Source organism: Leucopleurus acutus (genome assembly GCF_964270905.1).
Source record: "Leucopleurus acutus genome assembly, chromosome: 7".
In the NCBI taxonomy this organism is placed as follows: domain Eukaryota; kingdom Metazoa; phylum Chordata; class Mammalia; order Artiodactyla; family Delphinidae; genus Leucopleurus; species Leucopleurus acutus.
The window spans coordinates 108,595,076-108,621,069 of NC_139150.1; the positions used below are offsets into that span (position 1 = coordinate 108,595,076).

General features: G+C 44.5%; 2 pseudogenes across 2 annotated transcripts; one reads left to right on the top strand and one right to left on the bottom strand.

The window, feature by feature from the left end:
- Nucleotides 1-2,299: 2,299 nt before the first annotated feature.
- On the bottom strand, nucleotides 2,300-4,144 carry LOC309963847 (polyadenylate-binding protein 4-like; annotated as a pseudogene). Its single transcript has one exon. The product of its transcript is annotated as a polyadenylate-binding protein 4-like (transcript).
- A 5,911-nt stretch (nucleotides 4,145-10,055) lies between these two features.
- On the top strand, nucleotides 10,056-18,218 carry LOC309963848 (large ribosomal subunit protein uL22-like; annotated as a pseudogene). Its single transcript has 3 exons — nucleotides 10,056-10,143; nucleotides 17,539-17,706; nucleotides 17,844-18,218. The product of its transcript is annotated as a large ribosomal subunit protein uL22-like (transcript).
- Nucleotides 18,219-25,994: the final 7,776 nt, after the last annotated feature.

Below are 25,994 nucleotides of genomic sequence, written 5' to 3' on the forward strand. Positions count from 1 at the left end.
TATGGAAGTTACAGGTGTACAATATAGTGATTCACAAATTTTAAAGGTTATACTCCATTTATAGTTATTATAAAATATTGGCTAGATTCCCTTTGTTGTACAACATCTTTGTAGCTTATTTTATACCTAATAGTTTGTATCTCTTAATTCCCTACCCCTGTACTGCCCATCCCCTCTTCCTTCTTCCCAGTGGTAACCACTAGTTTGTTCTGAAAATCTGTGAATTTGCTTCTTTTTTTGTTATATTCACTAGTTTGTTGTATTTTTTTTGATTCCACATATAAATGATATCATACAGTATTTGCCTTCTCTGTCTGACTTATTTCACTTAGCATAATATTCTCCGCGTCCGTGTTGCTGCAAATGGCAAAATTTCTTTCTTTTTTATGGCTGAATAGTATTCCATTGTATGTATATATACAACACATCTTTATCCATTCATCTGTTGATGGACACTTAGGTTGCTTCTTGGCTACTGTAAATAGTGCTACTATGAATATGAACTCTAGGGTGCATGTATCTTTTCAAATTAGTGTTTCTGTTTTTTTTTTTTTTCAGATAAGTTTCCTTTTCTCTAAAAGTGCATTGTAAGAGGGTTTTTTTTGATGATGAAATGAAATAGAGCTTGAAAAATGCATCACGCTCATTCTGGTATAGATTTCCTTCTTCTCCTCTCCTCTTCCTCTTTCTGCTACTCTTCGTGCTTATTCTGTATTAAATCCCACCACCACTATAGCTGTATTTCTTTCTCTTCTGCAGACCCTCTCCAAGAGACTTCTTAGTGAATGCAAAATGCTGCTGGGAAAGTTTTATTCTGGGTTCCAACAATGCGTATGGTTGAGAGCACGGCTGTAGGTTGGAATGGGAGTGGGAGAGAAATGGTGGGCTAGTGGACTAGAAATATGGAGGTCGGTGCTAGATCAGGGCTGAGCATTCCCTTGCTCAGGGACTCCCTTTCCTGGGAGTCCCCAGGAAAGGCTCCCAGGAGACCCTGCACTGGGCATATGATTCCCACCCATGGAACCCAGGCCATATGCTCACCATCTGCTGCCATAGACACAGCGTAGGCTAGTAGTGACACCTTATTCTTTTAGAGATGGAGGAAACAAGGCTCAGATTGGTGAATGGGCTTGCACAAAGGAAAGAAGCAACCTGTGGGCTGTGCTGCCATCAAATGTTCAGCTGTCTTAATACTCGGTTCGGAACTCTGTCCTCCATATATTTGAGATTGTTCAATTGTGCATTAGGGAATATGGGAACTATGAACCTAACATTTTCTAAATACTTCTGAGTCCCTCCTACACACAGTTCTGGAAAAGCAGATCTAATATGTGTCTGGGGATCAGTATGTGTTCAGGACAGACTCTTTCCTTTCCACCCACAGATGTCCTGATTAAATTACTGTCCTGACCTTCGGGCAGGAGTTTCTCCTAAGTGAGCCAAGTGTTCCAACCTTCTTTCCCAGGTCTTGTTGGGCTAAGCTGCCAGGGAAACACAAATGGATTTAGTGTTGCTCTGTTGGTGCTTTCTTCCTTTATCTTAATTTGCTGGAATTCTCATGCCCTCCTTATTATCGTCCTTACCTTTGAGAAAAAAACATCCACTGCACATCCTATGTAACCCTAAATGAATTACCCTGTTTAAGGAGCATGCTTCATTTTCAGTTGCCTCATTCACTAGTCAGACCCTTCCTGAGTGCAATGACTTAAACTCCATTTTAAAATTATGCTTTTTTTTCCCATTATGGTTTACTACAGGATATTGAATATAGTCCCCTGTGCTATACAGTGAGACCTTGTTGTTTATCCATTCTGTATGTACTAGTTTGCATCTGCTAACCCCAAACTCCCAATCCATCTCTCCCCCACTCCACCCTTGGCAATCACAAGTCTGTTCTCTATGCCTGTGAATCTATAAAGTCAATTTATTAGAGCAGTTTTAGGTTCACAGGAAAATTGAGTAGAAAGTGCAGACAGCTCCCTCCTTTTCCCACACGTGTACAACCACCTCCATTATCGACACCCTGCACCAGAGTGGTACGTTTGTTACGAACGATGAACCTACACTGACACACTGTATCCCTCAAAATCTATAGTTTACACGAAGTTTCACCTGTGGTGTTGTATATTCTGTGAGTTTTGACAAATGTATAACATCTATCCACCATTGTAGTATCATACAGAATAGTTACCCTATCCTAAAAATCCACTGTGCTCTGCCGTGGTTCTTATTTTTAAACTTTTAACATAAATTATTGATAAAAGATGCAGTTTAATACACATAAAGAAAAATAAACAAATCACACACGCAGCTTAGTGACTGAACATACAGCAAACACTGTGTAACCACCACTCAGATCAAGGAAACAGATGTTCTCCAGCACCATCGACGGTCCTAGTGCACCACTGAGTAACCACAGCCCACTCCCTCCCTCATAAGGGGATTTTGAGTGCACGGTCCGGATGAGCCGGTGCAAACGTCCACCGGCGCAGCACCTGCTTCCGCTCCTGGCGGGGTGGAGGGGTGCAGGTGCCGCGGCGGCCAGCATGGGTGCGCTCAGCGGCTCCTGGCCCTGTGCGTGGACTGCAGGCTGGGGTGTCTGCAGAGGCTGTACGGCAGGGTGAGGGATACCCTTGAGGTGGACTTGTAAGGTGCAGCAGCCCGAGGAGTAGCAGTAGCACCAGCAGCACGAGGTGGTAAGTTCTGCAAAGCCGGGGGACCGCCTCCAGACGGGCAGCTATCAGTCACACCTCGCTAGGCAGCGCTAGCCACCGAAGTCCATAGCCAAGCAGTCCGGGGCACTCAGACCCAGATGCAGCCAGATGGCGAAGAGCTGGATGAGGCCCAGACTGGCATATAGCACTTGGCATTCCTTGGAAGCCTTGCTGCCAGCGTGGATTAGGTCTCATCTGTGCTAGATGGTTAGGTGTGTAACACGGAGGGCTTCCCTGAGCCTGTGGAACCGCTGGCACAGAGTAGCCCCCAGCTGCAGGCTGGGACTGCTTTAAGATGGCATTGGTGGAGAGCACTCTCATCCCTGCCACCCGCTGCGTATACTGGTTGGGCAGGTGAGCCTTTCTCTGGGCCAGGGTGACACACAGTGGCTTGGAGCCCACGATGCATCCGCTCAGTGACTGCTCTGCTTGCCTCTTGGGGGCACGTGGAGCAGACAAAGCCAAACCCTTGCTTCTCCCCACCCTCCTGCGCCCCCCTCGGCACTGGCGACTGATCCAAAAGGAGAAAACTCTTACTGAACTTCTCATCACCACTGGTGTCATCCAAGTTCTTAATGTAGAGATTCACCCCCTGACAGTGACCAATTCTCTCCTGTTTCGGCGGTTCAAATTTCCACTTTAACGGGGCCTGCCGATTCACTTTCTTCTGTGCACAGCGGAGGAAAATGACTTTCCCACTGATTGCTTTTCCATTTGTCTCTTTCAAGGCCTTGTTGGCATCCTGGTGTTTTTTGTGTCTCACAAAGCCAAAGCCTTTGGATTTCCCCCTGAGATCTCTCACTTACCTTGACGCTTAGGGTCTTACCAAACTGGCTGAATAGCTCTTTCAGTCTCTCATCATCCACCTCTTCCCCGAAGTTTTTGATGTAAACGTTGGTGAATTCCTTGGCTTTGGCTCCAAGCTTGGCTTCCCGCTCTTTTCGAGACTTCAATCTGCCCACAGACACTTTGTGGTCACTGAGGGTCATGCCCTTCATCTTCTCGATGGCTTTGTCGGCAGCCTCTTGGGTCAAAGGAATAACCCTTAGGGCCGGTCTCATCACACCCTACCTTGCAGGACAGAATGTTTCCAAAAGCAGAAAAAGAATCACGAAGTGCCTTGATACGTATAGATTTGTCCAGGTTCTTCATGAAGACGTTTCCCACACCAGATTTTCTCAAAGAGGGATCCGGTGAAGCCACGTGATACGGGTCAGCTTTCCCTTACATCAAAGTTTGTGGTCTCCAAGGCCCGCTCAGCTGGCTGCTGGAAGTGGACGCACGCAGAACCCAGGGAGTGGCCCACACAGACGGACAGCACAGGCGCCCCGCAGGGCTGAACTTTGCTCACAGCGAGGCCTCAGTGATGTGCGAGTGCAGGTTACCCACACACGGGGAGCCATGGGGTAGCTGCTGGCAGCAGCGCTCATCTCCCCAGCCCCGACCACTCCCAGACCTGCCAGGAGGACATCTTAGCGGGACCACACAGGACAATAGGGGCTCTGCTTGGAGCCGTGGTCTGGAGCTCAGAGAAGCTGGAGGGGGCTCCGAGGGCCAGAGAGAGGAGTTCAGGGCTGGCTCCCAAGAGACTACCAAACCACAGGCTCTCAAAGCTCATATGGCCCTCCCTGGGATTCTGTTAATTTTCAGCTGTCCTGGTCTGAAGCAATGGACAAAGGATTAATCTCCAAAATATACAAACAGCTCATGGAGCCCAATATCAAAAAAACAAACCACCCAGTTAAAAAAATGGGTGGAAGACCTAAATAGACATTTCACCAGAGAAGACACACAGATGGCCAAGAGGCACATGAAAAGATGCTCAGCATCACTAATTATTAGAGAAATGCAAATCAAAACTACAATGAAGTATCACCTCACACCGGTCAGAATGGGCATCATCAAAAAGTCTACAAACAATAAATGCTGGAGAGGGTGTGGAGAAAAGGGAACCCTCTTGCACTGTTGGTGGGAATGTAAATTGGTGCAGCCACTATGGAGAACAGTATGGAGGTTCCTTAAAAAACTAAAAACAGAACTACCATAAGACCCAGCAATCCCACTATTGGGCATGTACCCTGAGAAAACCATAATTTAAAAGAACACATGTACCCCAGTGTTCATTGCAGCACTATTTATAATAGCTGGGACATGGAAAGAACCTAAATGTCCAATGACAGATGAATGGATAAAGAAGATGTGGCACATATATACAATGGAATATTACTCAGCCATAAAAATGAATGAAATTGGGTCATCTGTAGAGATGTGGATGGACCCAGAGTCTGTCATACAGACTGAAATAAGTCAGAAAGAGAAAAACAAGTATTGTATATTAATGAATATATGTGGAATCTAGAAAAATGGTACAGATGAACCTATTTGTAGGCCAGGAATAGAGATGTAGATGTAGAGAACGGACATGTGGACATGGGGGAGAAGGGGAGGGTGGGACGAATTGGGAGATTAGGTTTGACATACACTACCATGTGTAAAACAGATAGCTACTGAGAACCTGCTGTAGAGCACAGGGAGCACAGCTCAGTGCTCTGTGACCACCTAGAGGGGTGGGCTGGGGGGGATGGGAGGGAGGTCCAAGAGGGAGGGGATATACATATACCTGATTCACTTCACTGTACAGCAGAAACTAACACAACATTGTAAAGCAATTTTACTCCAAAAAGAAAAAAAAAAAAGAAATGAAAGAAAATGTACCACCTGAGATCAGGAACGATTATCTTTCAAGTCTCAAGTGAAATGCCATTTCTTCAGGGAGCTCCTTCCTGATCAACTTATATTATTAAGCCATTTGACTATCCGTTTATATTGCTGTTCTCAAGGTCCCAGAATGGAGTTCCTCTTTCCCAATGACTTCACAGCACCCTGTAATCACTGATCAGAACGAGGACTCCCTCCTCTCGTCCCTTGTCTCCATTCTCATTCCCTCCCTTCCATTCTGTCTGGTATGTCTTTAAATATGAGGTTGGCTTTTAACAAGATGTAGCATTGTTTTCCTGTGTATTTAAAAATTTTAATAAATGTCATTATGCGTTGAATCACACACACACACACTCACACACACAAAATTAAAACGGGGACTCCCCTGCAAACGACACAAATACTTCCAAGAGGCAACCCAAGGGTACGCACGGTGGCCTCGAGAAACACATTTCTGTATAAATACAGGCCTCGGGCTCCCGGGGTTTAAAATTACAGCAGCCCGGGTAAGAGGGAAACCAAATATACGTACATACCAACTCGGCAAAGGCAAGCCCTGGGCGTATCCGCCTCCCACGCCGAGTAGAATCAAGGCAGCGCTGAGGCGCGCTGCGCGGACAGGTGGCGGGCGAACACGTAGTGGGCGGGCGCCTGGTGCGCAGACGCGTGGTGCGCGGACACGTAGTGGGCGGACGCCTGGTGCGCAGACGCGTGGTGGGGGGACACGTAGTGCGCGGAACGTGGTGTGCGGACACGTGGTGGGCGGGTGTCTGGTGCGCAGACGCGTGGTGGGCGGACACGTAGTGCGCGGAAGCGTGGTGGGCGGGTGTCTGGTGCGCAGACGCGTGGTGGGCGGACACGTAGTGCGCGGAAGCGTGGTGGGCGGGCATCTGGTGCGCAGACGCGTGGTGAGTGGACACGTAGTGCGCGGAAACGTGGTGGGTGGACGCCTGGTGCCCGGACACGTGGCAGGCGGACGTCTGGTGCGCAGACGCGTGGTGGGCGGACACGTAGTGCGCGGAAACGTGGTGGGCGGACGTCTGGTGCGCAGACGCGTGGTGGGCGGACACGTAGTGCGCGGACGCGTGGTGCGCGGACGTGTAGTGGGCGGACAGCTGGTGCGCAAACGCGTGGGCGGACACGTAGTGCGCGGAAACGCGGTGGGCGGACGTCTGGTGCGCAGACGCGTGGTGGGCGGACACAGTGCGCGGAAGCGTGGTGGGCGGGCATCTGGTGCGCGGACGCGTGGTGAGCGGACACGTAGTGCACGGAAACGTGGTGGGTGGACGCCTGGTGCCCGGACACGTGGTAGGCGGACGTCTGGTGCGCAGACGCGTGGTGAGCGGACACGTAGTGCGCGGAAACGCGGTGGGCGGAGTCTGGTGCGCAGACGCGTGGTGGGCGGACACGTAGTGCGCGGAAACGCGGTGGGCGGACACGTGGTGGGCGGACATCTGGTGCGCAGACGCGTGGTGAGCGGACACGTAGTGCGTGGAAACGTGGTGGGCAGACGTCTGGTGCGCAGACGCTTGGTGGGCGGACACGTATTGCGCGGAAACATGGTGGTCGGACTCCTGTACGCGGACGCGCGGTGTACGCGGGCGAGGGCGGCGGGCGGAGGCGCGTGGGCGCGGGCACGCGGGCGGCTCACCGCTAGCTTTCCGGTTGGGGACCAATGGTCGCCCCGGTTCTGGAAGTGTGCGAAAGTGACTTCCCCGCGGGTTCTTCGGGGAGGATTCGCTCTTCCGCCCCAGTCTTTTTTTAGATTTTAAAGCGTTTTAGGGTTTTTAAAAAACCTTGTTTTCTTTTTTTTATTTTCAGGGTGCTAGGCGTGAAAGCAGCGGAGGCTGCCGCGACCGGGGGTGGAGAGAGCAAAGTATACGTTATCAGTTATTTGCTATTATTGTCTGCTACGGAGGGTGACCTTATGTTAGAAATAAATATCATAGGGTAGTCACCCTACGCAGGAACAAGAGAAGGTTTTTGAAGACAGGTAAGCGGTTAAAAAAAAAAGGCACATAAAGTAAAGAAGCCATAAAAGTTGCATGAGGTTTGTGGCACGGCAGAGCTTGAGGCCCATGAAAGACGTGGAAATCGAGTCTCGTTGGATGGGGAAGCTCAAAGAAAACTCACTCTGTATGTGGGGTCCCATACTTAAATTGGGCGCTCCAAATGGGAATAAATGAGATAGAATGGTTTCTTTTACGATTCCTACCCAAACTTTTGTACCGGTGTAAAGGCAGGCCATGGATAGTGGAAAGAACACAGAAGCAAGGAATAGCTGAAAATCTGGTTGTTCTAGCAGGCACACAGCTTTTTTTTTTTTTTTTTGCGGTACGCGGGCCTCTCACTGTTGTGGCCTCTATCGCTGTGGAGCACAGGCTCCGGACGCTCAGGCTCAGCGGCCATGGCTCACGGGCCCAGCCGCTCTGCGGTATGTGGGATCTTCCCGGACCGGGGCACGAACCCGTGTCCCCGGCATCAGCAGAAGGACTCTCAATCACTGCGCCTGCAGGGAAGCCCAAGCACACAGATTTTTCATTGGAAAAAGTTTAGGTGAGGGTCAGGGATGGATTACCCTCAGAAAATATCTTTCCCAGGTGTGCTTCTGAGGGTACTGCTTTGCCAGGGCTCCCCAAGGGATTCCGTTCCTATTTCAACAACAGAACCCTTATGTTGCTACAACCTTGCTTGTTTGATGGTTCTCTTTTGTGATGTATGATCTGCTGTACACCTGCCTTCGTGGACTGCAAAATGCTCAGTGTATTCATGTTATAATGAATACTTTACCCAGAATCAAGTTGGAAAAGATTCTGTTTCCTATAGTGAAAAATCCCTGGGATTAAAAAAAAGTCCTCCTATCTCACTAATCCCGGAAGATACCAGTGGGCACACAGAGCTCCTTTCCTTTTAACTTCTGTGGTTAATCTCTGGGGCTTAGGAACGCGGGAGTAGGGAGGGATGGTGCCTGAGGTTTTGACCGGGAGCCCAAGGTTTCACAACAGAGCACTGGATCGCAAGGTTTAAAGATTCATTTCCCTAGACCAGCCTACTCTTGCAGGATCTTTGCCCCACATCCAGCTCATCCCTGGAGAATCCGTGGAGATGTCAGTCTCAGGGAAGGCCTGAGACCTATTCCCGTGGCCCAGCTTAACTTACACCCATCCCCTTATCTGGAAGCACACGTGTCAAGAGGAAGATCCGGGTCAGTGCAAGGAGGTGGCCTCCCATATCTGATGAAGGTTCAGACACTAGAACTTCCCAGTGGAAGATGGGGAGACCCTTGTTTCAAGCTGGGCTGGACGGTTGGGGCTTCAGTATGACCCATTCTGCCATATAGAGCTGATAGGAGACTCCATGGAAGTCAGAGGGTAGGAGTGCATTGCTGCCGTCTCCTTAGCAACTGGGGGACTTCAGACTCTTTCTTTAGGCTGGTAGGCCCAAAAGCAGCGGAGGCTGCAGCGACTGGGGGCAGAGGAACAGGAACAAATGGTCTGAGCACAGAAGCTCCTCTGATAACTGGCAAAACTTGACCTAAATCTTGGCTCTCCTAGGGCATGGTCCAGAACCTTCCACTCTTTTACCCATGTTCTTCTAACTGTTTGCTGGGGCAGGACTTAGAGTGAGGATTAAGATCATAGTTTCAGTGTCTCTAACACCCTGCAAGCTCTGAGAGACAATTTCAGACCAAAACCCAAGTCCAAACCCAAGTAGGAAAATCCAGCTGGCTACACATAACAGCTCCTTCGACATGAGAATAATGAAGAAATCACTCTCTGGACCTGGAGAAGTTCAGAGAGGAAAGTGGGGTCTGGTTGTCCCAAGTGATCAAAGAGACACATCTGCCTGGAAGGGGCTGTGTGATCAGGTGAATCAGTTTATTGCCTTTAGCAAGATTTGATTATGTCTGGAGTCTTAGGACATTCTGTGAGGAGATATTGGCTGGGAACTGGTCCCTGGCCACACGCAGGGAAGAATGTTCTCAGTACCTTCTTTCAAGATCAGATGGCCTTATGCCACTGGGACTGATGCCCAGAAGTCCCCAGGGATAGTTTGCCTTCTTCCTTAGCTTCTGCTAGATGGCCTAGAGAACATGATTTTTTCCATTGGGCATTGAAGTCTCTTCCCTGTCCTCAAATTTCTTAGCACACTTGTAGCTAACTGGGCTGTCCGTATCTCCAAGGATTTCTATGAGGGGCTGTGGAGAAAGGCAGTTCTGCAACACTGGTCATGTGCCTGGTATGTGACACATATTCAGCCTTACTCATAAGTATGGGCAGATCAGCAGCCCACCCTTCCCTTACTCAGACTCATATCTGTAAGAAGTGAGGCACAGACCCAATGTGGGAAACTACGGAAGGGCCAGGATCACTGTGGGTGTGGAGGAGAACTGTAGCATGGCGCGTGGAAGTAGAGCACTCAAGAGAGCAGGAAAAGGGGGAGATTCAGTTCCGTTCCATTCACGTGGCCACTGAAATTAGTGGCACTTTATGCTGGGCACCGTTCTGGGTTCCAGGGACGTAAAGAAGAGAGAAAACTGCGCTCACAGTTGCATGGGCCATAGGTTATAATTTTAATATGATGAGGTAAAAGCTGTGCTACAGGATTTATGTACAGGGTGCTATGGAAACTTGGGGCATGAAACTGAGCTTTGAGGGAAACAGGGAAGGACTCCTGGAGGAGATGATACTCTGGAGTAGAATCTTTAAGGGTAAGTAGGGATTATCCAGGAAGTACAAGAAAGAGGGCTCTAGGAACAATCAGTAGATCCATAGGCTCGGGGGAGAGAGGTATAGAAAAGTTTGGTGTGTGCCGGTATGAACACACATTTATGTATCACTAGAACATGGGGGGTGGTTACAGATAAGGCTGGAGAAGGAGGTAGAGCCAGGTTACAAAGGACCATGAGTGAAAATTTATTTAATTTTATTTTTTATGGAAGTACAGTTGATTTACAGTGTTCCACGTATACAACAGAGGGATTCAGTTATATGTATTTTTCAGATTCTTTTTTTAAAACTTACTGAAGTATAGTCGATTTACAATGTTTCAGGTATACAGGGAAGTATTTAAGTAATACATAAATGTATCTATATGTCTATTCTTTTTTTAACATCTTTATTGCAGTATAATGGCTTTACAATGGTATGTTAGTTTCTGCTGTATAACAAAATGAATCAGCTATATGTATACATATATCCCCATATCCCCTCCCTCTTGCGTCTCCCTCCACCTTCCCTATCCCACCCCTCTAGGTGGTCACAAAGCACTGAGCTGATCTCCCTGTGCTATGTGCCTGCTTCCCACTAGCTATCTATTTTACATTTGCTAGTGAATATATGTCCATGCCACTCTCTCACTTCGTCCCAGCTTCCCCTTCCCCCTCCCTGTGTCCTCAAGTCCATTCTCTTCATCTGTCTTTACTCCTGTCCTGCCGCTAGGTTCTTCAGAACCATTTTTTTTTTTTTTAGATTCCATATATATGTGTTAGCATATGGTATTTGTTTTTCTTTTTCTGACTTACTTCATTCTGTATGACAGTCTCCAGGTCCATTCACCTCACTACAAATAACTCAATTTCATTTCTTTTTATGGCTGAGTAATATTCCATTGTATGTATGTGCCACATCTTCTTTATCCGTTCATCTGTCAATGGACACTTAGGTTGCTTCCATGTTTGGTCTATTGTAAATAAAGCTGCAGTGAGCATTGTGGTACATGACTCTTTTTTGAATTATAGTTTTCTCATAGTATATGCCCAGTAGTGGGATTGCTGTGTTGTATGGTAGTTCTATTTTTAGTTTTTTAAGGAACTTCCATACTGGTCTCCATAGTGGCTGTATCAATTTACATTCCCACCAACAGTGCAAGAGGGTTCCCTTTTCTCCACACCCTCTCCAGCATTTATTGTTTCTAGATTTTTTGATGATGGCAATTCTGACTGGTGTGAGTTTTGATTTGCATTTCTCTAATGATTAATGATGTTGAGCATTCTTTCATGTGTTTGTTGGCAGTCTGTATATCTTCTTTGGAGAAATGTCTGTTTAGCTCTTCTGCCCATTTTTGGATTGGGTTGTTTTTTGATATTGAGCTGCATGAGCTGCTTGTATATTTTGGAGATTAATCCTTTGTCAGTTGCTTCATTTGCAAATATTTTCTCCCATTCTGAGCGTTGTCTTTTTGTCTTGTTTATGGCCTCCTTTGCTGTGCAAAAGCTTTTACGTTTCCTTAGGTCCCATTTGTTTATTTTTGTTTTTATTTCCATTTCTCTAGGAGGTGGGTCAAAAAGGATCTTGCTGTGATTTATGTCATAGAGTGTTCTGCCTATGTTTTCCTCTAAGAGTTTGATAGTATCTGGCCTTATATTTAGGTCTTTAATACATTTTGAGTTTATTTTTGTGTATGGTGTTAGGGAGTGTTCTAATTTCATTCTTTTACATATAGCTGTCTGGTTTTCCCAGCACCACTTACTGAAGGAGGCTGTCTTTTCTCCATTGTATATTCTTTTCTCCTTTATCAAAGATAAGGTGACCATATGTGTGTGGGTTTATCTCTGGTCTTTCTATTCTGCTCCATTGATCTATATTTGTTTTTGTGCCAGTACCATACTGTCTTGATTGCTGTACCTTTGTAGTATAGTCTGAAGTCAGGGAGCCTGATTCCTCCAGCTCCGTTTTTCGTTCTCAAGATTGCTTTGGCTATTCGGGGTCTTTTGTGTTTCCATACAAATTGTGAAATTTTTTGTTCTAGTTCTGCGAAAAATGCCAGTGGTAGTTTGATAGGGATTGCACTGAAGCTGTAGATTGCTTTGGATAGTAGAGTCATTTTCACAATGTTGATTCTTCCAATCCAAGAACATGGTATATCTCTCCATCTGTTTGTATCATCTTTAATTTCTTTCATCAGTGTCTTGTAGTTTTCTGCATACAGGTGTTTTGTCTCCTTAGGTAAGTTTATTTCTAGGTATTTTATTATTTTTGTTGCAGTGGTAAATGGGAGTGTTTCCTTAATTTCTCTTTCAGATGTTTCATCATTAGTGTATAGGAATGCAAGAGATTTCTGTGCATTAATTTGTATCTTGCTACTCTACCAGATTCATTGATTAGCTCTAGTAGTTTTCTGGTAGCATCTTTAGGATTTTCTATGTAGAGTATCATGTCATCCGCAAACAGTAACGGTTTTATTTCTTCTCTTCTGATTTGGATTCCTTTTATTTCGTTTTCTTCTCTGATTGCTGTGGCTAAAACTTCCAAAACTATGTTGAATAATAGTGGTGAGAGTGGGCAGCCTTGTCTTGTTCCTCATCCTAGTGGAAATGGTTTCAGTTTTTCACCATTGACGACGATGTTGGCTGTGGGTTTGTCATATATGGCCATTATTATGTTGAGGTAAGTTTCTTCTTTGCCTACTTTCTGGAGAGTTTATATATATATATATATATATATATATATATATATATATATTCTTTTCAGGTTCTTTTCATGGTATTAGAAGATATTGAATATAGTTCCCTGTGCTATACAGTAGGTCCTTGTTGTTTATCTGTTTTATGTATAGTAGTGTGTATATGTTAATCCCAAATTCCCAGTTTATCCCTCCCCCCATAAGTGAAATGTTAACAACTGTAGACTGAGTGTATTATAGAGGCACTCCTGAAGGGAGTGTGAGGACGTGGGAAGGTCTGACTTGTCTTTTGGATGGACCCATTGAGCAGTTCTGTGTGGGATGGATGTTGGGGCAGGATTCGAGTTAAGGAAGTTAGAAGGTTGTTTCAAGTGTTCAGTCAACTCATTAGGCAACGCCTCTGTTGGCTTATCCCTTACACTGAAACATTGCTCAAGCTGGTAGTGTCCACTATAGAACTATTAATAAGACAGTGATATTGTACAAGCGAAGCCTATGCAGATGTTGAGGGGAGAGGTAATGTCAGTATGTGAAGAAGAGTGGTCTGACACTGGGGTACTCATTACACTTGTGTATTTGCCATAATCCAGGGTCTGTGTCTTGGTTTTCCACTCTCCCAAAGCATATCCATCCCCCAGGGTCTAGATTCACATAAACCAGGCTCATCAGATTTATTTACAAAACATGTATCATAATATATTGATTTATGATGGGAAACAGTCATCATGGGGTTGAAATATTCTATGTCAGCTGGGTTGCAGCAAGAGTACTTTGAGCCCCTCATGCACTGCTGGAGGATGGACACGGTTGGAGTATTTTATGATCACGATTACACTGATGAGGGGTGGCCAGAGAATAATGCGTTTTATTGATACGGGTTTGAAGTCCACACATCTTACATTGGTTTTCCTTGGTTTGTGTCCTAATACATGCTTCCTAAAGTTGAAATAATATTAACTTTGAGGCTTATGTGGTAGGTGGAGTACATGTCCATACCTTCTATCTATCATCTTTTAAAGACAGAAAGGCTCCTCACTGTGTTCAGCGACTTGGTGCTGTGGGATGCAGATAGTCTCCTCCTAGGCTAAGCTGAACATGACTTGTTGGTGGCATCAGAGATATGAGGACATTTAGTAGTTTTCAGCTACTCAGTTTGGTAGCCATTTCAACTTCCTTCTAGGTCTCCTTTATATGAGAGAGAATTCTATCTTATTTAAGTCACTTTTATTTTGGGGTTTCCCATTATTTACATTATACCAGATCCTAAGAGTCACCACAGGAAAATTATATTTCATAGAAACCTGGTAAAGCTACATGAACATTAGCAAAAAGAGGACCTGAAGCAAAAAACTATAACAATGTTTATGGGCAAAAAGGCAAAGAATGTCACTACATAATGGTAAGAAACAGGAAGATATAATAATTCTAAACGTACTGTAGGTGCCCACTTTTATGGCATTAAAAAACAAAGCTAAAGGACACAGCACATATCAGAGCCCTGATCTTTGTAAACCAGGAGCGTCTTAGGTGTTTCTGCCCAGCAATGTGCATCTAATTTGTGGGCCTCATTATTTACGGCTGCTAAGAGATATGAAATCATAAAGCTCATTAGTGAATGGACTGCTCAGCTGCAACTAAAGAGTGAAAGTCCCCAGTGGCCCTGTGCTCTGGCTGATTATTAAAGAAAAATAGGAGAAAGTATACTGGGATGTAAAATCAGCAGTTTTTGCTAGAATTGACATTATTTTTTCTGACTATTATAGCCCACCTTTCTTTGTTTTTCGGTGTTGTTTTCACTCTTATTATAAATAGGTTATTGCCAGATTAAAAAAATCAATCTTAAAACCTCTGTCTTTTAACTGATAATTATCGTCCATTTATATTTACTTTGATAAGTGACAATTTATTTCTGTCTTTTTTGTGCTTTTTATTTACCGTTTTATTGATTAAGTGATTATTGATTGATTTTTGCTTGTACTGATTATGCTTCCTTTGGTTTCGAAGTTACACGTTCTATTTTTATTCTAATAGAGATTTATTTTTAACCAGTAAACTTGGTTAAAAAATGTCTAAAGTTAATCATTATCTTCATCTTCTTCCAATAATTCAAAGACTTTGGAATGTTTTAGTGCAGTAGTTTTCTGCTCACCTTTCATGTTGTGTTTAATATTTTAATTTAACCTTATTTTTATACCTCTAAATTACTTATTTATATATTTTATTATTTTAATAGTTGTTGCTTATAATATTCTCTGATGTAAATAATTTCCTTATTAATGCTTTTTCATCTTATTTTTTCTCTCTGGGCTTAATTTACTGCTTTATGAAGTGCATCTTTTAGTAATAGTTTTAGTGATGATTTTTATTAGTTACAATATAGTTGATGTACCATATTATGTGAGTTTCAGGTGTACAACATAGTGATTCACAATTTTTTTTTTTTTTTTTGAAGTACGCGGGCCTCTCGCTGTTGTGGCCTCTCCCGCTGGGGAGCAGAGGCTCCAGATGCGCAGGCTCAGTGGCCATGGCTCACGGGCCCAGCCGCTCCACGGCATGTGGGATCTTCCCGGACCGGGACACGAACCCGTGTCCCCTGCATCGGTAGGCAGACTCTTAACCACTGCGCCACCAGGGAAGCCCATGGTTCACAATTTTTTAAAGGTTATACTCCATTTATAGTTATTATAAAATATTGGCTATAATTCCTGTGTTGTACAATATATCCTTGTAGCTTATTTTCCACATAGTAGTTTGTACCTCTTAATCCCCTCCCCCTGACTTGCTCCTCTCTGCTTCCTTCTCACACTGGTAACTACTAGTTTGTTCTCCATAGTTGTGAGTCTTGTTTCTTTTTTGTTATAGTCATTTGTTTGTTTTATTTTATAGATTCCACATATAAGTGATGTCATAATGATACTTGTCTTTCTCTGTCTGAATTATTTCGCTTAGCATAATACCCTCTAGGTCCATCCATGTTGTTGCAAATGGCAAAATCTCATTTGCCATTGATTATATATGTGTGTGTGTGTGTGTGTGCGCGCGCGTATCCGTCCCATCTTCCTTATCCATTCATCTGTTGATGGACACTTAGTTTGCTTCCATATGTTGGGTATTGTAAATAATGCTGCTGTGAATATTGGGGTTGTTAGTTCCATTTTTAATCTTTGAGGAACCTCCATACTGTTTTTCATAGTGGCTGCACCAATTTACATTCCATCAGTTGTGTATCAGGCTTCCCGTTTCTCCACATCCTCATATGCATTTGTTATCTCTTGTCTTTTTGATGATAGCCATCCTGACAGGTGTGAAGTGATATCTTATTGTGTTTTTTATTTGCATCTCCCTATCTTTTCTCCATTGAGTGTTCTTGGCTCTCTTGTAAAATATTAGTTGATCATATATGCATGGGCTCTTATTTCTGTTCCATTGGTGTATGTGCCTGTTTTTAATGCCAGTACCATACTGTTTTGATTACTATAGGTTTATAATATAGTTTGTAATTAAGAAGCATGATACCTCCAGCTTTCTTGTTCTTTCTCAGCATTATTTTGGCTATTTGGGATCTTTTGTGGTTCTATATGAATTTTAGAATTGTTACTTTTATTCTGTAAAAACTGCCATTGGCAATTAAAATATCACCCCTTTTCAACCCTTGATGAATTAATGGATCTGAGAGTTAATGATTACTGAAAGCACAAAAAGAGGCACAACCAGATATTATGAGATTCTTTTTTTTAATTTTTATTATTTATTTATTTTTTTTTTTGGCTGTGTTGGGTCTTCATTGCTGCACGAGGGCTTTCCTCTAGTTGTGGCGAGCGGGGGTTACTCTTCGTTGTGGTGCGTGGGCTTCTCATTGTGGTGGCTTCTCTTGTTGCAGAGCACAGGCTCTAGGAGCATGGGCTTCAGTAGTTGTGGCTCACAGCCTCTAGAACGCAGGCTCAGTAGTTGTGGCTCACGGGCTTAGTTGCTCAGTGGCATGTGGGATCTTCCCGGACCAGGGCTCGAACTCATGTCCCCTGCATTGGCAGGCGGATTCTTAACCACTGTGCCACCAGGGAAGCCCTATTATGAGATTTTGATGAAAAGACACAAGAAAACTTGTAGTTATGGTAATGGGGTTGAACCCGAGCCTGACCAAGCCTCTGGATCCAGCTGCTAATCTCCAGGAAATATGAGGACAGAGGTACAAGTTCAACGTCACCGTGAGTGAGTACACAGTCAAGAAAATCCAGGTTGTGGGTAAATCTGCAGGTCAGGGGTCCTAGGCTATTCAACAGGTAAATTGTAAGAGAGCAGGAGGGAGAACACACAGATAAACAGAGACCAAATGATATCTCAAACAAAAAATGAGCAAAATGAAATTTTAGTTTTGTAAGATTTGTAAATTGTAGTTTGCCCAATTGGTTGGCATAAATAGAAAGAAATTCAGGGACATGATTACAATAAAAGTCAAGGGTTGTTGTAACTTGCGAGGGTTATGATTGGGATGGGGGTATAGAGAAGTATTTCTTGGTTGGCTACAAAGTTGTGTTTTATTATCTGGGTGGTGTTTACTATGGGGTTAAGCTTATAATAATTTGTGAAGCCCTATATTTGTCTTGTGGGTTTTTTGTACATGTGTTATTTATGTATTTTACAACCAAAAGTTTTATTTTTTTGATTCCTTTTCCAGTAAGCGGCCTGAGGTGACCTCTAAAAGTGGTTCGCTATTCACTTCACCCAGAAAACCCCACAAAATCATGCAAGTCAGGAGGTTCAAATCTTTGTGTTCACTTTAAGAACACTTGTGAAACTGCCCAGGCCATTAAGGGTATGCATATCCGAAAAGCCACCAAGTATTTGAAGGATGTCACTTTAAAGAAGCAATGTGGGGCTTCCCTGGTGGTGCAGTGGTTACGAGTCTGCCTGCCGATGCAGGGAACACGGGTTCGTGCCCCAGTCCGGGAAGATCCCACATGCCGCGGAGTGGCTGGGCCCGTGAGCCATGGCCGCTGAGCCTGCGCGGTGCGCCATTCCATCATTACAATGGTGGAGTTGGTAGGTGTGTCCAGGCCAAACAGTGGGGCTGGACGCAGGGTCGGTGGCCCAAAAAAAGTGTTGAATTTTTACTGCACATGCTCAAAAATGCAGAGTAATGCTGAAGTTAAGGGCTTAAATGTAGATATTGTGGTCATTGAGAACATCCAGGTGAACAAAGCCGCCAGGATTTGGTGCAGGACTTACAGAGCTCATGGTTGGATCATCCCATACATGAGCTCTCCCAGCCCCACCGAGATGATCCTTACTGAAAAAGAACAGATTGTTTCTAAAGCAGAAGAGCAGGTTGCACAGAAGAAAAAGATATCCCAGAAGAAACTGAAGAAATGCTGCAAAAGATAAATGCAAATAAAAGGAAAAAAAAAAGTTTTATTTTTTGAAAAGAGGAGATTAATGACAAAGCATAACTTAAGAGATGGGTGGGAATGTGCTAGGAGCGTGGCTGGAAGGATAAGACTTGGCAGGAGGATTGACACTTATTCTTCTGAAGAAGGAAAAGAGGAAAAATACATATATATTTATAGGTATATGGTTGCTTATTGAGTGAGGTGGGTGGGAATAGGTGCAAAGGTAAATGATTCAAGACCCTCTGACGTTTATTTTTTTCTGGAGCAGAAACCAGATCACCTGCTGAGAGTAGGACAGGCTCTGGTGGGCGGTGAGGTCAAATAGCATCTGAAGTGAAAGGAAGGACCTAATTTCTACCCTCAGCTTGCTTGCAGGATTGTGTGATACTCTCCAGTGGCTTTCAGAAGCCCAGGAGTAGAAGCAGCTCTGTGGCTGACTTTTCTTCTGTGTAGTGTGATAGAAGAAAAAAAATAACAATTAGTGTCCTAGAAAAAAATAGTTTGATGTGATGTCATTTGGGTCATAGATATTACCCAGGAAGATGAAAGGTTAATGTTTGTCATGGGTTAAACTGTGCAAAGATGCTGGAGTCCTAACCTCCAGTGCCTGTGAATGTGACCTTATTTGGAAATAGGGTCCCTGCAGATGATCGAGTTAAGGTGGGTCCTGATCCAATACGACTGTGTCCTCAAAAGTGGGCAGAATTGGACACAGGCACAGACACATATGGAGGGAAGACAATGTGAAGACACAGGGAGAACACCATCTCCAAGCCATGGAATGCCAGGGGCTACTGGAAGCTAGGAGGGAGACTTGGAACAGATCCTGCCTTCACAAGCCTCAGAAGGAAACATCCCTGAAGACAGCTTGATTTCAGACTTCTAGCGTCCAGAACTGTGAGACAATACATTTCTGTTGTTTAAGCCCCCCAAGTTGTAGTGCTTTATTATGGCGGCCCTAGGGAATTAATGCAGTGCCCTAGAAAAAAATTTGGGTTTGGTTGATGTGATGTCATATACATGTGATGTGCATGGTGCATGCTCTCATTGAGCTTGTAGTCAAGTGGAGGGAGCAAATATTAAATCAAGAAAAACATAAGTATGCTAACAATGGAAAAGGATCCTGTGATAAAAATTAACGAGGGAGAATATGATTTAGGTGTGGAGCATTCAGGAAAATTTATTCTGTGGAAAAGACCGAGAATATCTCTTTAAATGAGTACATGTTAGGTGAAGGTTGGGGGATGGCGATGTAGATTTCCAGGATGTGGAAATCCGGAAGGGGGTGTGTTTGAGAACAGTGAAGTCCAGGGGTTGGACCAAGGGGAGGGGGTGGGCAAATGAGAGGAGTAGGGCTGGGGAGGTAGTCGGGGGCCAGTCGGGGAGCTTGGCGTCCATGTAAGCAGCTGGTACTTCAGCCCATTAGGAAGACGGTGAAAGGCTTTATGCGTGGCAAATGCATCCAGTTTCAGTGTTATAAAGGTCATTTTGATAACTACCTGAAGCAGGAATGATAAATACATAAAAATGACACAGGAGGCCGGTTAAGAGGCCAGTTACTCAGTCGAACGACAGATGGTGATACCTTGAGCTGCATGGTGGTCATGCAGATGGAGGGGTGGGTGGGAGTGAGCTGATTGGTGAGGTTTGTTGAGCAGTGCGGTGTGGGTGGGGTGAGGGAGAGGAGGTGTCAGATCATGTCTGGGATTGTTCTGGAAACTGCATGAGGCTGTTAGCAAATGCTCTTGCCTGTTCCATGGTGTGTGGAGCCTCAACAGATGCATAACCTCTGGTCACCAACGGCTGCTGGGAAGCAGCATCCTCGAGGAGAGCCCAGCGTTTCACTGGAACGTAGAGGTGGAAGGGTGTGCTGGGGAGAAGGTATAAAGTAGAAGGAATTGGGGTTCTGGAGGGCACCGTGGTATGGAGTTGGAGGCCAAGGAGGATGGCTGGAGAAGAGGAGATCAGAGCCAGATGAGGTGAAAGAATGCCTTTCTGGCTGTACTTGTTGCTTTGGTCTGGAAAGTGGTTCTCATGTCCCAAAGTGCACCCATGCTCTCTTGATCATTTCCCCAAACTCATGTCTTTCACCTTTTCTGTACTGAATGATTGTTTTGTAGTTGTTTTGGGGTCTTGCACAGCTCTGTAAGGGCAGTCACATCACAGGCTTCCTGAAGCTGGTAAGCATGAGGCCACCAAAGTGATATACGTGCAGGTGAGTTTTCATGAGGCGTCAAGCGCGTGGGGCAGAGTGATGGAAGGGTGGCTTGCTGCCCTGGCTCCGCTGCTCTCTATTTGGAGGAGCTGCGTCTCTACGGCCTGTCTTAGGGGTGAGAGAAGTGATGTCTGGAGAGGCAGAGCAGTGCTGTGTTGAAAGCTCATCAAGCCGAGTCCAGATCTGAACCCGGATTGCCTGATTCTGGGTTCCATGTTCTCTATAAAGGTCAGATAGAGGTTTCCTTAAGCTTAAAACACGTTGAAAACCGTCAGGTAAACTGTCAAGTGCTCTGACCTTCAGTCCCTCAAAGCAAGAGTTCTAACACGAATTCTCTGTAGATCTCGCTTTGCCCAGCATGGGAGACTCATGTTGATGGTGTTGTAGGGCTTTGCCCTGCCCTCTGGGAAGCTCTGATTTCCCTAGAACTGGGCTGGAGCATGCTTTAATTCTTCTGTATGCAGGGGTCACGTTAAGTTGTGTTGCTGTCATTTATTATCCGTATAAACTTGAGCAAGTCATTTTTTCCACCTGAGCTTCGTGTTCTTTGCTTTTAAAATGGGAGAGTGATATCTACCCGGGGTTTCTATTTTTTCAGGGTGAGAGATTGCTGAAAACACTTTGTCAGCTAAATAAAGTAGCCTTACAGTTCTCTGCACACTGTAGGCATTTGTTAAATGGATGTACAGTGAAGATACAAGGAAGCCTACACAGCATCCTCCCAGGCCATCAGGGCCGTTCCCACGGTGAGAATGCAGTTTGCAAGTGACGCTCAGGAAGTCTATTTTAATGGTGAGACATCATGTTCCAAGTCAGACTTTTAGTTTATTGAACTGCTCAGTGGAGCAAGCAGATGTTCCTGTTCCTAAAAGGTTCACTAGTCACGCAGCTCCCTGTGTCTCGAGAGCTACATAGAGAGTCTCTCCCCTGCTGTCAGCTGTCTCTTTGCTGATTGGTTCAGCTATGAGGAGCTCACTCTTGGTCCTTGTGGTCCTAGTCTTGCCTCTCCTGTGTCCCACCAGGTAAAACGGAATCCCCTCCCTGTGGCATTATGAACAGTTAAGGGAAAGTGGGTATGAGGTCCTATAGGAGTGAGGAGGAAGCTGGACTTGGATGAAGGAAGTTGAAACAGGGAGGGATGTGAGCAGAGATGTATGCACCAGGCTGTTCAGGGGACGGAGATAAATGCTCAGGACACACAGTAGTTTCAAAGAAGAAATTGGTTCTGGATTTTGGTCTGGGGAATCTGTGAAGTTTGCAGGGAAAGTTGGACTGATGGTATTGGCAGCGCAAAAGTGTGAGACCTTTAGAGGACAGGTAGGCTTTGGGAGTGGGAAGGGGGCTGTTCCTTTAGGACTCTTAGAACTTGCACTCCCAAGTCAGTTACCTGGATTATTTTTTCACACGTGTTTAGAAACCAAGGCAGACTTTACGCTGAGCAGCATCAACAGAGAGAGCAAGTTGTTCCAGGGTGTTAGCTCAAAGCACGATGGGATCCTATGGAACATCAGTGAGGGGGTCAGAATTTATGCCCTCTGGACAGAAACCAGCAACTTGACACTGCTGAAGAGGGTCCACTTAAGTCACTGAAGTGGACGTTCTCAGACTTTGCTTGTGGTTTGCTAAAGTCTGCAGAAAGCTTTTACCCTTTGCCCCGAAGCTTCATATTTTAAAGGTATCACTTGAGGGCCAAAGGTGAGGTATTCAAAGGGCAGGTGAGGATTGTGTTGAGATTTCTGCCACTGTCCTGGATGGCAGGACCTCTGGACACATGGTGTCTCCACTGGACTCCTTTGTCCTCCGAGAGGTACTCCAGGGCTAATGGGCATGTGAAAGGCACATTTGCTTGCCGGTGGCCTTTGGTCGTACCACGTTGATTACTCTCACACCCATGGGCCAGCTGGGTGGAGAGACTGATAAGGCTTAGCACAGAAGAGTGGGTCGTTCAGTAAGGTGACTCAGAGCCACCTTCACCCTCTTAAACTGCCTGCCTTACCACTCCTCCCTGACCCCTCAGCTTCCAGAGGCACCCCGGTCTTAAGGTTAGGAAAAATACTAGCAATTGATTTAGATACATGTTTCAGGTATTTCAAACCATTTCACACTCGTTACCCCACGGATGCTTTCAACTAACCTGTGAGTAAGCCTAGGCAGGTAGTCAGGCACGGAGCAAAAAGTCCAATAGAATGTTATTGGGAAGGCAGGCCTAGAACCATGGGCTTCTGTGATTCTGTGTTAGTGATCTTTCCTTCTTCAAGCCGACACTTGGTAATCTCAGACTGCCTTGCTACTATCCTAGACCCTGCATGTCTCCTGGTATGGGGCCTCGACAGACTCCTTGGTCTACTTTGAGGTGTAAATGTTTCTTCCATAACAAACACTCCCAAGCGAATCTGCTGGGCCCTGTTTGCCTGTACATAGTTGTTTAGTGATTCATGTGAGTCGGGACCATGGGAACTAAGGATTCATAATAGGGTCTGTGGAAAATAACTGAAGAGCAACTGAAAAAGGGGCCCTCAGCTGTAACATGACTGGGGTCTTTGGATCCTGTCCAGTCTACCGTTAAAAAGTTGTAAAGTGTAGCCTTCAATCTAATTTATCCATAGCTTTATGACCCTGCAAGCACTGTGCATTTATTTTTGTTTTTGTTGGCAGAAGTGGACCGAATGCGTACATAAGAAGATTGTTTCATACATGCTGGCGAACAAAAGGTGTTTGCAAGAGATCATGTGGAAAGGGTGAAATATTTCATTTTTTCTGTGAAGTGGCAGTTCTGTGCTGCATTGACAAAAAGTATTTGCCTGTAATGGTTGGGAAATAGTTATATATGAGGCCCCTGCTGACTTCCTCAGATGTACCATCCCATTAAAATGATGGCTTTAGCTGATGTTTTTGTGTTGGCTGTGTTTCTCTTTATTTAGAGGCGTTCATTGTCTCTCCCATGGAAATAATCATATAATCAGAATAGTGTAAAAATCATAAGTGAACCTCATAATGAATTTCACAAATTTAGCATGTCCGTGTAACCTGAACCCAGATGAAAAAAAGAATGTAATAATATTCCAGTCACTACGAGTCACTACTCCACAAAAGACTGTCCGTAGCCTGACTTCTAACAGCAGGAGTTCTGCCACCTGTTTTTGAACTTTATATAAATGGAATCACACAGTAGGTACTCCTTTGTATCTGGCTCCTTCTGGTCTACATTATTTCAATGACATTTATCCTTATTGTTTGATGTAACTGTAATTTATTCATTCTCCATGTTGTATAATACTACATTGGAGAATAGGCCACAGTGTATTTGAAAATTGTAATATAGATGGTCATTTGTGTAGTTTTCAGGTCTTGGCTCTTTGAAATAGCGCTGTGATGAACATTCTTGTGGATGCTTTTTAAGGCTTATATGCAAGCATTTCTGTGGGTATATACCCAGGAATGGAATTTCCTGTCATAGGCTGTACATGTATTCACTTTTAGTAGATATGGCCAAATTGTTTTCCAAATTGGTTGTACCAATTTACAACTCCCATCCAGTGTCTGAGAGTTCTTGTTGCTTTACATCCTTTTCCACAACTATTATTATCTTCCCCTTTTTTCCATCTAGGAGGTATATCGTAATGGCATATGCATTTCACTGATGGCTAATGAAACTGAACCCCTTTTCACTTGTTTATTGGCCATTTAGATAATCCTTTTTTGGTGATGTACTGTTCAAGACTTTCATCTATTTTTCTACTGGATTGTCTTAACTTTTTCTACTTGGGAACCTCCTAAGGAACACTCATTATTTGACATTGGCAATAATAAAGTGAAATTCGTATTGAAAATATTGATGTTTAAATATGGAGTACGTTATAGTTTACAAGGCACAGTTACAGAAATTTTGTACTGTTTAGTATGACCAGGCCATCAAAATGTTTTAGTTCTTAAGTATTTTTAAATTTCATTAACCTAAGCAAGACAAATCACTTGAGTTAATGACACTTCAACCCCCTTCTTTTTTGAGTAGCTTTTAGGAGGAATTAAGTCGATGAGAGAGAGGCAGTGCTTCCAGCATGACGGGGAGCTGTAAACAAACCTGCCGTGATGGGTGAAGTACCCATCCTGAGCAGATTGCATTGTAAGACTGAGCTAGGAGGTCTTGGCTCTTGTAAGAGCTTGGCTCTTCTGAGAAAAGGACAAAGGTGATTATATGCACAGCCAAATCATCTTTCAGTGTCATTAACATCATTCCTACTGTCAGCTACATTCCTCTTGAGAGTGTCCTGCTCAGATGGGGAGAATAAGTAGTACGGGTGGTTCCTTCCTTATCTGCTACAACCAATAAACAGGGCCCTTTCTTCTTCTTCTCTGTCTCTTCCTCCCCTTCCCCTTGCCCTTCTCGTTCTTCTTTCAGTGTTTACTGTTGTTTGCTCATGTCATCCATATGTGTTTGTGGAATAGGCTAGCCTGCATTTTTCTGCCAATAGCATCTGTGATACATGAGTTTCCTCAGGCCTCTGAATAGTGATGGAGCTAAGATTGTGCTGGGTTGTGCTTCCTCATCTTGTCCACCTCACGTCACTCCTTACTGCTGAGAAACCTTGGATGTGTCTTATGTGACCTCCCCAAAAATTCTTTTCTGCTTTTCTTGTTGGGGTGTCTGCTACTGGAAATTTGACTGGAAGGTGGCATCTTCCCTTTGTAGCTGCCACTGGGATTGTTGCTGTCCTAGTCATACTGATGTCTCTCAGTATTTTGGGTGACATCAAAAGAAAGGGCTGCCACATTCCCTGTAGGCTTCACTGAGCCCACCTCGTACTATGATCCATATTGAGATAGGGTAAATATTCCTGTTCTGTTTTTTTTTTAATCACCTGAGTATCAAATCAATGCTGCTCATGGTCTCAGGTCTCATAGAGAGCCCTGTTGATAGCATTATTTTTAAAAATTAAGTTTATTTTTACTAAAAAATCCCCAGCTCACTCATTTTTCCCACCCACCCTACCCCCAACCTGTTGCAACCACCAGTCTGTTCTCTGTATCCATGAGCTTGTTTTTGTTTTTGTTTTTTTTTAAGATTGCACATATAAGAGATTATACGATAATTTGTCTCTCTTTGAATTATTTCACGTAGCATAATGCCCTTGAGGTCCATTTTGTCGCAAATAATGTTTTGTTCTTCTCTATGCCCGACTAATATTTCACCGTATGTACATGATACATTTTCTTTATCCATTCATCCATCAGTGGATACTTAGGTTGTTTGCATAGCTTGGCCTTTGTAAATAATGCATCAGGAAACCTGGAGGTTCATATATATTTTTGCATGAGTGTTTTTGTTTTCTTCTGGTAGGTGCTCAAAAGTGGAATTGCGAGATCACATGGTAGTTCTACTTTTAATTTTTTTTTTTTTTTTTGCGGTACGTGGGCCTCTCACTGTTGTGGCCTCGCCCGTTGCGGAGCACAGGCTCCGGATGCACAGGCTCAGCAGCCATGGCTCACGGGCCTAGCCGCTCCATGGCATGTGGGATCTTCCCAGACCAGGGCACGAACCCGTGTCCCCTGCATCGG